A 10,757-nucleotide genomic window follows, 5' to 3' on the forward strand; every position below is an offset into this window, starting at 1 on the left:
GTGTTCATTTTGGCATTCTCTCGCTGAGAAAACACTATTTGTGACCTGTGATACAAAAATGCCATAACTTTTCTTCAAAGTGAGTTTTAAGTCAAGTTTTAACCTGAAAGCATAGAAAGATGCATAAACTTGAAGTTACAGCTTGATTTCAGTGAGTTTTCATAAAAATACAGGAGTTCTGCATGGAGTGTTCATTTTGGCCTTCTCTCGCTGAGAAAACGGTATTTGTGACCTGCGACACAGAACAGCCATAACTTTTGTTCAAAGTGAGTTTTCAGTCAAGTTTCAACCTGAAAGCATAGAAAGATGCATAAACTTGAAGTTACAGCTTGATTTCAGTGAGTTTCCATCAAAATACCGGAGTTCTGCATGAAGTGTTCATTTTGGCCTTCTCTCGCTGAGAAAACACTATTTGTGACCTGTGATACAAAAATGCCATAACTTTTGTTAAAAGTGAGTTTTCGTTCAAGTTTCAACCTGAAAGCATAGAAAGATGCATAAACTTGAAGTTACAGCTTGATTTCAGTGAGTTTTCATCAAAATACAGGAGTTCTGCATGAAGTGTTCATTTTGGCCTTCTTTCGCTGAGAAAACGCTATTTGTGACCTGTGATACAAAAATGCCATAACTTTTGTTCAAAGTGTGTTTTCAGTCAAGTTTCAACCTGAATGCATAGAAAGATGCATAAACTTGAAGTTACATCTTGATTTCAGTGAGTTTTCATCAAAATACAGGAGTTCTGCATGAAGTGTTCATTTTGGCCTTCTCTCGCTGAGAAAACACTATTTGTGACCTGTGATACAAAAATGCCATAACTTTTGTTCAAAGTGAGTTTTCAGTCAAGTTTCAACCTGAAAGCATAGAAAGATGCATAAACTTGAAGTTACAGCTTGATTTCAGTGAGTTTTCATCAAAATACAGGAGTTCTGCATGAAGTGTTCATTTTGGCCTTCTCTCGCTGAGAAAACACTATTTGTGACCTGTGATACAAAAATGCCATAACTTTTGTTCAAAGTGAGTTTTCAGTCAATTTTCAACCTGAAAGCATAGAAAGATGCATAAACTTGAAGTTACAGCTTGATTTCAGTGAGTTTTCATCAAAATACAGGAGTTCTGCATGAAGTGTTCATTTTGGCCTTCTCTCGCTGAGAAAACACTATTTGTGACCTGCGACACAGAACAGCCATAACTTTTGTTCAAAGTGAGTTTTCTGTCAAGTTTCAACCTGAAAGCATAGAAAGATGCATAAACTTGAAGTTACAGCTTGATTTCAGTGAGTTTTCATCAAAATACAGGAGTTCTGCATGAAGGGTTCATTTTGGCCTTCTCTCGCTGAGAAAACACTATGTGTGACCTGTGATACAAAAATGCCATAACTTTTGTTCAAAGTGAGTTTTCAGTCAAGTTTCAACCTGAAAGCATAGAAAGATGCATAAACTGGAAGTTACAGCTTGATTTCATTGAGTTTTCATCGAAATACAGGAGTTCTGCATGAAGTGTTCATTTTGGCATTCTCTCGCTGAGAAAACACTATTTGTGACCTGTGATACAAAAATGCCATAACTTTTCTTCAAAGTGAGTTTTAAGTCAAGTTTTAACCTGAAAGCATAGAAAGATGCATAAACTTGAAGTTACAGCTTGATTTCAGTGAGTTTTCATAAAAATACAGGAGTTCTGCATGGAGTGTTCATTTTGGCCTTCTCTCGCTGAGAAAACGCTATTTGTGACCTGCGACACAGAACAGCCATAACTTTTGTTCAAAGAGAGTTTTCTGTCAAGTTTCAACTTGAAAGCATATAAAGATGCATAAACTTGAAGTTACAGCTTGATTTCAGTGAGTTTTCATCAAAATACAGGAGTTCTGCATGAAGTGTTCATTTTGGCCTTCTCTCGCTGAGAAAACACTATTTGTGACCTATGACACAAAAATGCCATAACTTTTTTTCAAAGTGAGTTTTCAGTCAAGTTTCAACCTGAAAGCATAGAAAGATGCATAAACTTGAAGTTACAGCTTGATTTCAGTGAGTTTTCATCAAAATACAGGAGTTCTGCATGAAGTGTTCATTTTGGCCTTCTCTCGCTGAGAAAACACTATTTGTGACCTGTGATACAAAAATGCCATAACTTTTGTTCAAAGTGAGTTTTCAGTCAAGTTTCAACCTGAAAGCATAGAAAGATGCATAAACTTGAAGTTACAGCTTGATTTCAGTGAGTTTTCATCAAAATACAGGAGTTCTGCATGAAGTGTTCATTTTGGCCTTCTCTCGCTGAGAAAACACTATTTGTGACTTGTGATACAAAAATGCCATAACTTTTGTTCAAAGTGAGTTTTCAGTCAAGTTTCAACCTGAAAGCATAGAAAGATGCATAAACTGGAAGTTACAGCTTGATTTCATTGAGTTTTCATCAAAATACAGGAGTTCTGCATGAAGTGTTCATTTTGGCATTCTCTCGCTGAGAAAACACTATTTGTGACCTGTGATACAAAAATGCCATAACTTTTCTTCAAAGTGAGTTTTAAGTCAAGTTTTAACCTGAAAGCATAGAAAGATGCATAAACTTGAAGTTACAGCTTGATTTCAGTGAGTTTTCATAAAAATACAGGAGTTCTGCATGGAGTGTTCATTTTGGCCTTCTCTCGCTGAGAAAACGGTATTTGTGACCTGCGACACAGAACAGCCATAACTTTTGTTCAAAGTGAGTTTTCAGTCAAGTTTCAACCTGAAAGCATAGAAAGATGCATAAACTTGAAGTTACAGCTTGATTTCAGTGAGTTTCCATCAAAATACCGGAGTTCTGCATGAAGTGTTCATTTTGGCCTTCTCTCGCTGAGAAAACACTATTTGTGACCTGTGATACAAAAATGCCATAACTTTTGTTAAAAGTGAGTTTTCGTTCAAGTTTCAACCTGAAAGCATAGAAAGATGCATAAACTTGAAGTTACAGCTTGATTTCAGTGAGTTTTCATCAAAATACAGGAGTTCTGCATGAAGTGTTCATTTTGGCCTTCTTTCGCTGAGAAAACGCTATTTGTGACCTGTGATACAAAAATGCCATAACTTTTGTTCAAAGTGTGTTTTCAGTCAAGTTTCAACCTGAATGCATAGAAAGATGCATAAACTTGAAGTTACATCTTGATTTCAGTGAGTTTTCATCAAAATACAGGAGTTCTGCATGAAGTGTTCATTTTGGCCTTCTCTCGCTGAGAAAACACTATTTGTGACCTGTGATACAAAAATGCCATAACTTTTGTTCAAAGTGAGTTTTCAGTCAAGTTTCAACTTGAAAGCTTAGAAAGATGCATAAACTTGAAGTTACAGCTTGATTTCAGTGAGTTTTCATCAAAATACAGGAGTTCAGCATGAAGTGTTCATTTTGGCCTTCTCTCGCTGAGAAAACACTATTTGTGACCTGTGATACAAAAATGCCATAACTTTTGTTCAAAGTGAGTTTTCAGTCAATTTTCAACCTGAAAGCATAGAAAGATGCATAAACTTGAAGTTACAGCTTGATTTCAGTGAGTTTTCATCAAAATACAGGAGTTCTGCATGAAGTGTTCATTTTGGCCTTCTCTCGCTGAGAAAACACTATTTGTGACCTGCGACACAGAACAGCCATAACTTTTGTTCAAAGTGAGTTTTCTGTCAAGTTTCAACCTGAAAGCATAGAAAGATGCATAAACTTGAAGTTACAGCTTGATTTCAGTGAGTTTTCATCAAAATACAGGAGTTCTGCATGAAGGGTTCATTTTGGCCTTCTCTCGCTGAGAAAACACTATTTGTGACCTGTGATACAAAAATGCCATAACTTTTGTTCAAAGTGAGTTTTCTGTCAAGTTTCAACCTGAAAGCATAGAAAGATGCATAAACTGGAAGTTACAGCTTGATTTCATTGAGTTTTCATCGAAATACAGGAGTTCTGCATGAAGTGTTCATTTTGGCCTTCTCTCGCTGAGAAAACACTATTTGTGACCTGTGATACAAAAATGCCATAACTTTTCTTCAAAGTGAGTTTTAAGTCAAGTTTTAACCTGAAAGCATAGAAAGATGCATAAACTTGAAGTTACAGCTTGATTTCAGTGAGTTTTCATAAAAATACAGGAGTTCTGCATGGAGTGTTCATTTTGGCCTTCTCTCGCTGAGAAAACGCTATTTGTGACCTGCGACACAGAACAGCCATAACTTTTGTTCAAAGTGAGTTTTCAGTCAAGTTTCAACCTGAAAGCATAGAAAGATGCATAAACTTGAAGTTACAGCTTGATTTCAGTGAGTTTCCATCAAAATACCGGAGTTCTGCATGAAGTGTTCATTTTGGCCTTCTCTCGCTGAGAAAACACTATTTGTGACCTGTGATACAAAAATGCCATAACTTTTGTTCAAAGTGAGTTTTCGTTCAAGTTTCAACCTGAAAGCATAGAAAGATGCATAAACTTGAAGTTACAGCTTGATTTCAGTGAGTTTTCATCAAAATACAGGAGTTCTGCATGAAGTGTTCATTTTGGCCTTCTCTCGCTGAGAAAACGCTATTTGTGACCTGCGACACAGAACAACCATAACTTTTGTTCAAAGTGAGTTTTCTTGCAAGTTTCAACCTGAAAGCATACAAAGATGCATAAACTTGAAGTTACAGCTTGATTTCAGTGAGTTTTTATCAAAATACAGGAGTTCTGCATGAAGTGTTCATTTTGGCCTTCTCTCGCTGAGAAAACACTATTTGTGACCTGTGATACAAAAATGCCATAACTTTTGTTCAAAGTGAGTTTTCAGTCAAGTTTCAACCTGAAAGCATAGAAAGATGCATAAACTTGAAGTTACAGCTTGATTTCAGTGAGTTTTCATCAAAATACAGGAGTTCTGCATGAAGTGTTCATTTTGGCCTTCTCTCGCTGAGAAAACACTATTTGTGACCTGTGATACAAAAATGCCATAACTTTTGTTCAAAGTGAGTTTTCAGTCAAGTTTCAACCTGAAAGCATAGAAAGATGCATAAACTTGAAGTTACAGCTTGATTTCAGTGAGTTTTCATCAAAATACAGGAGTTCTGCATGAAGTGTTCATTTTGGCCTTCTCTCGCTGAGAAAACACTATTTGTGACCTATGACACAAAAATGCCATAACTTTTTTTCAAAGTGAGTTTTCAGTCAAGTTTCAACCTGAAAGCATAGAAAGATGCATAAACTTGAAGTTACAGCTTGATTTCAGTGAGTTTTCATCAAAATACAGGAGTTCTGCATGAAGTGTTCGTTTTGGCCTTCTCTCGCTGAGAAAATACTATTTGTGACCTGTGATACAAAAATGCCATAACTTTTGTTCAAAGGGAGTTTTCAGTCAAGTTTCAACCTGAAAGCATAGAAAGATGCATAAACTTGAAGTTACAGCTTGATTTCAGTGAGTTTTCATCAAAATACAGGAGTTCTGCATGAAGTGTTCATTTTGGCCTTCTCTCGCTGAGAAAACACTATTTGTGACCTGTGATACAAAAATGCCATAACTTTTGTTCAAAGTGAGTTTTCAGTCAAGTTTCAACCTGAAAGCATAGAAAGATGCATAAACTTGAAGTTACAGCTTGATTTCAGTGAGTTTTCATAAAAATACAGGAGTTCTGCATGGAGTGTTCATTTTGGCCTTCTCTCGCTGAGAAAACACTATTTGTGACCTGTGATACAAAAATGCCATAACTTTTGTTCAAAGTGAGTTTTCAGTCAAGTTTCAACCTGAAAGCATAGAAAGATGCATAAACTTGAAGTTACAGCTTGATTTCAGTGAGTTTTCATCAAAATACAGGAGTTCTGCATGAAGTGTTCATTTTGGCCTTCTCTCGCTGAGAAAACACTATTTGTGACCTGTGATACAAAAATGCCATAACTTTTGTTCAAAGTGAGTTTTCTGTCAAGTTTCAACCTGAAAGCATAGAAAGATGCATAAACTTGAAGTTACAGCTTGATTTCAGTGAGTTTTCATCAAAATACAGGAGTTCTGCATGAAGTGTTCATTTTGGCCTTCTCTCGCTGAGAAAACACAATTTGTGACCTATGATACAAAAATGCCATAACTTTTGTTCAAAGTGAGTTTTCAGTCAAGTTTCAACCTGAAAGCATAGAAAGATGCATAAACTTGAAGTTACAGCTTGATTTCAGTGAGTTTTCATCAAAATACAGGAGTTCTGCATGAAGTGTTCATTTTGGCCTTCTCTCGCTGAGAAAACACTATTTGTGACCTGCGACACAGAACAGCCATAACTTTTGTTCAAGGTGAGTTTTCTGTCAAGTTTCAACCTGAAAGCATAGAAAGATGCATAAACTTGAAGTTACAGCTTGATTTCAGTGAGTTTTCATCAAAATACAGGAGTTCTGCATGAAGTGTTCATTTTGGCCTTCTCTCGCTGAGAAAACACTATTTGTGACCTATGACACAAAAATGCCATAACTTTTTTTCAAAGTGAGTTTTCAGTCAAGTTTCAACCTGAAAGCATAGAAAGATGCATAAACTTGAAGTTACAGCTTGATTTCAGTGAGTTTTCATCAAAATACAGGAGTTCTGCATGAAGTGTTCGTTTTGGCCTTCTCTCGCTGAGAAAATACTATTTGTGACCTGTGATACAAAAATGCCATAACTTTTGTTCAAAGGGAGTTTTCAGTCAAGTTTCAACCTGAAAGCATAGAAAGATGCATAAACTTGAAGTTACAGCTTGATTTCAGTGAGTTTTCATCAAAATACAGGAGTTCTGCATGAAGTGTTCATTTTGGCCTTCTCTCGCTGAGAAAACACTATTTGTGACCTGTGATACAAAAATGCCATAACTTTTGTTCAAAGTGAGTTTTCAGTCAAGTTTCAACCTGAAAGCATAGAAAGATGCATAAACTTGAAGTTACAGCTTGATTTCAGTGAGTTTTCATAAAAATACAGGAGTTCTGCATGGAGTGTTCATTTTGGCCTTCTCTCGCTGAGAAAACACTATTTGTGACCTGTGATACAAAAATGCCATAACTTTTGTTCAAAGTGAGTTTTCAGTCAAGTTTTAACCTGAAAGCATAGAAAGATGCATAAACTTGAAGTTACAGCTTGATTTCAGTGAGTTTTCATCAAAATACAGGAGTTCTGCATGAAGTGTTCATTTTGGCCTTCTCTCGCTGAGAAAACACTATTTGTGACCTGTGATACAAAAATGCCATAACTTTTGTTCAAAGTGAGTTTTCTGTCAAGTTTCAACCTGAAAGCATAGAAAGATGCATAAACTTGAAGTTACAGCTTGATTTCAGTGAGTTTTCATCAAAATACAGGAGTTCTGCATGAAGTGTTCATTTTGGCCTTCTCTCGCTGAGAAAACACAATTTGTGACCTATGATACAAAAATGCCATAACTTTTGTTCAAAGTGAGTTTTCAGTCAAGTTTCAACCTGAAAGCATAGAAAGATGCATAAACTTGAAGTTACAGCTTGATTTCAGTGAGTTTTCATCAAAATACAGGAGTTCTGCATGAAGTGTTCATTTTGGCCTTCTCTCGCTGAGAAAACACTATTTGTGACCTGCGACACAGAACAGCCATAACTTTTGTTCAAGGTGAGTTTTCTGTCAAGTTTCAACCTGAAAGCATAGAAAGATGCATAAACTTGAAGTTACAGCTTGATTTCAGTGAGTTTTCATCAAAATACAGGAGTTCTGCATGAAGGGTTCATTTTGGCCTTCTCTCGCTGAGAAAACACTATTTGTGACCTGTGATACAAAAATGCCATAACTTTTGTTCAAAGTGAGTTTTCAGTCAAGTTTCAACCTGAAAGCATAGAAAGATGCATAAACTGGAAGTTACAGCTTGATTTCATTGAGTTTTCATCAAAATACAGGAGTTCTGCATGAAGTGTTCATTTTGGCATTCTCTCGCTGAGAAAACACTATTTGTGACCTGTGATACAAAAATGCCATAACTTTTCTTCAAAGTGAGTTTTAAGTCAAGTTTTAACCTGAAAGCATAGAAAGATGCATAAACTTGAAGTTACAGCTTGATTTCAGTGAGTTTTCATAAAAATACAGGAGTTCTGCATGGAGTGTTCATTTTGGCCTTCTCTCGCTGAGAAAACGCTATTTGTGACCTGCGACACAGAACAGCCATAACTTTTGTTCAAAGTGAGTTTTCAGTCAAGTTTCAACCTGAAAGCATAGAAAGATGCATAAACTTGAAGTTACAGCTTGATTTCAGTGAGTTTCCATCAAAATACCGGAGTTCTGCATGAAGTGTTCATTTTGGCCTTCTCTCGCTGAGAAAACACTATTTGTGACCTGTGATACAAAAATGCCATAACTTTTGTTCAAAGTGAGTTTTCGTTCAAGTTTCAACCTGAAAGCATAGAAAGATGCATAAACTTGAAGTTACAGCTTGATTTCAGTGAGTTTTCATCAAAATACAGGAGTTCTGCATGAAGTGTTCATTTTGGCCTTCTCTCGTTGAGAAAACGCTATTTGTGACCTGTGATACAAAAATGCCATAACTTTTGTTCAAAGTGAGTTTTCAGTCAAGTTTCAACCTGAAAGCATAGAAAGATGCATAAACTTGAAGTTACAGCTTGATTTCAGTGAGTTTTCATCAAAATACAGGAGTTCTGCATGAAGTGTTCATTTTGGCCTTCTCTCGCTGAGAAAACGCTATTTGTGACCTGCGACACAGAACAACCATAACTTTTGTTCAAAGTGAGTTTTCTGTCAAGTTTCAACCTGAAAGCATACAAAGATGCATAAACTTAAAGTTACAGCTTGATTTCAGTGAGTTTTCATCAAAATACAGGAGTTCTGCATGAAGTGTTCATTTTGGCCTTCTCTCGCTGAGAAAACGCTATTTGTGACCTGCGACACAGAACAACCATAACTTTTGTTCAAAGTGAGTTTTCTGTCAAGTTTCAACCTGAAAGCATACAAAGATGCATAAACTTGAATTTACAGCTTGATTTCAGTGAGTTTTCAACAAAATACAGGAGTTCTGCATGAAGTGTTCATTTTGGCCTTCTCTCGCTGAGAAAACACTATGTGTGACCTGTGATACAAAAATGCCATAACTTTTGTTCAAAGTGAGTTTTCAGTCAAGTTTCAACCTGAAAGCATAGAAAGATGCATAAACTTGAAGTTACAGCTTGATTTCAGTGAGTTTTCCTCAAAATACAGGAGTTCTGCATGAAGTGTTCATTTTGGCCTTCTCTCGCTGAGAAAACACTATTTGTGACCTATGATACAAAAATGCCATAACTTTTGTTCAAAGTGAGTTTTCAGTCAAGTTTCAACCTGAAAGCATAGAAAGATGCATAAACTTGAAGTTACAGCTTGATTTCAGTGAGTTTTCATGAAAATACAGGAGTTCTGCATGAAGTGTTCATTTTGGCCTTCTCTCGCTGAGAAAACGGTATTTTTGACCTGCGAAACAGAACAACCATAACTTTTGTTCAAAGTAAGTTTTCTGTCAAGTTTCAACCTGAAAGCATAGAAAGATGCATAAATTTGAAGTTACAACTTGATTTCAGTGAGTTTTCATCAAAATACAGGAGTTCTGCATGAAGTGTTCATTTTGGCCTTCTCTCGCTGAGAAAACACTATTTGTGACCTGTGATACAAAAATGCCATAACTGTTGTTCAAAGTGAGTTTTCAGTAAAGTTTCAACCTGAAAGCATAGAAACTAGTATAAACTTGAAGTTACAGCTTGATTTCAGTGAGTTTTCATCAAAATACAGGAGTTCTGCATGAAGTGTTCATTTTGGCCTTCTCTCGCTGAGAAAACGCTATTTGTGACCTGCGACACAGAACAGCCACAACGTTTGTTCAAAGTGAGTTTTCTGTCAAGTTTCAACCTGAAAGCATAGAAAGATGCATAAACTTGAAGTTACAGCTTGATTTCAGTGAGTTTTCATCAAAATACAGGAGTTCTGCATGAAGTGTTCATTTTGGCCTTCTCTCGCTGAGAAAACGGTATTTGTGACCTGCGACACAGAACAGCCATAACTTTTGTTCAAAGTGAGTTTTCAGTCAAGTTTCAACCTGAAAGCATAGAAAGATGCATAAACTTGAAGTTACAGCTTGATTTCAGTGAGTTTTCATCAAAATACAGGAGTTCTGCATGAAGTGTTCATTTTGGCCTTCCCTCGCTGAGAAAACACTATTTGTGACCTGTGATACAAAAATGCCATAACTTTTGTTCAAAGTGAGTTTTCAGTCAAGTTTCAACCTGAAAGCATAGAAAGATGCATAAACTTGAAGTTACAGCTTGATTTCAGTGAGTTTTCATCAAAATACAGGAGTTCTGCATGAAGTGTTCATTTTGGCCTTCTCTCGCTGAGAAAACACTATTTGTGACCTGTGATACAAAAATGCCATAACTTTTGTTCAAAGTGAGTTTTCAGTCAAGTTTCAACCTGAAAGCATAGAAAGATGCATAAACTTGAAGTTACAGCTTGATTTCAGTGAGTTTTCCTCAAAATACAGGACTTCTGCTTGAAGTGTTCATTTTGGCCTTCTCTCGCTGAGAAAACACTATTTGTGACCTATGATACAAAAATGCCATAACTTTTGTTCAAAGTGAGTTTTCAGTCAAGTTTCAACCTGAAAGCATAGAAAGATGCATAAACTTGAAGTAACAGCTTGATTTCAGTGAGTTTTCATCAAAATACAGGAGTTCTGCATGAAGTGTTCATTTTGGCCTTCTCTCGCTGAGAAAACAATATTTGTGACCTGTGATACAAAAATGCCATAACTTTTGTTCAAAGTGAGGTTTCAGTCAAGTT

The sequence above is a fragment of the Aulostomus chinensis genome, chromosome 3, assembly GCF_037954235.1.
Source record: "Aulostomus chinensis isolate RoL2024-O1b breed Wild chromosome 3, RoL_Achi_v1.0, whole genome shotgun sequence".
NCBI lineage: Eukaryota > Metazoa > Chordata > Actinopteri > Syngnathiformes > Aulostomidae > Aulostomus > Aulostomus chinensis.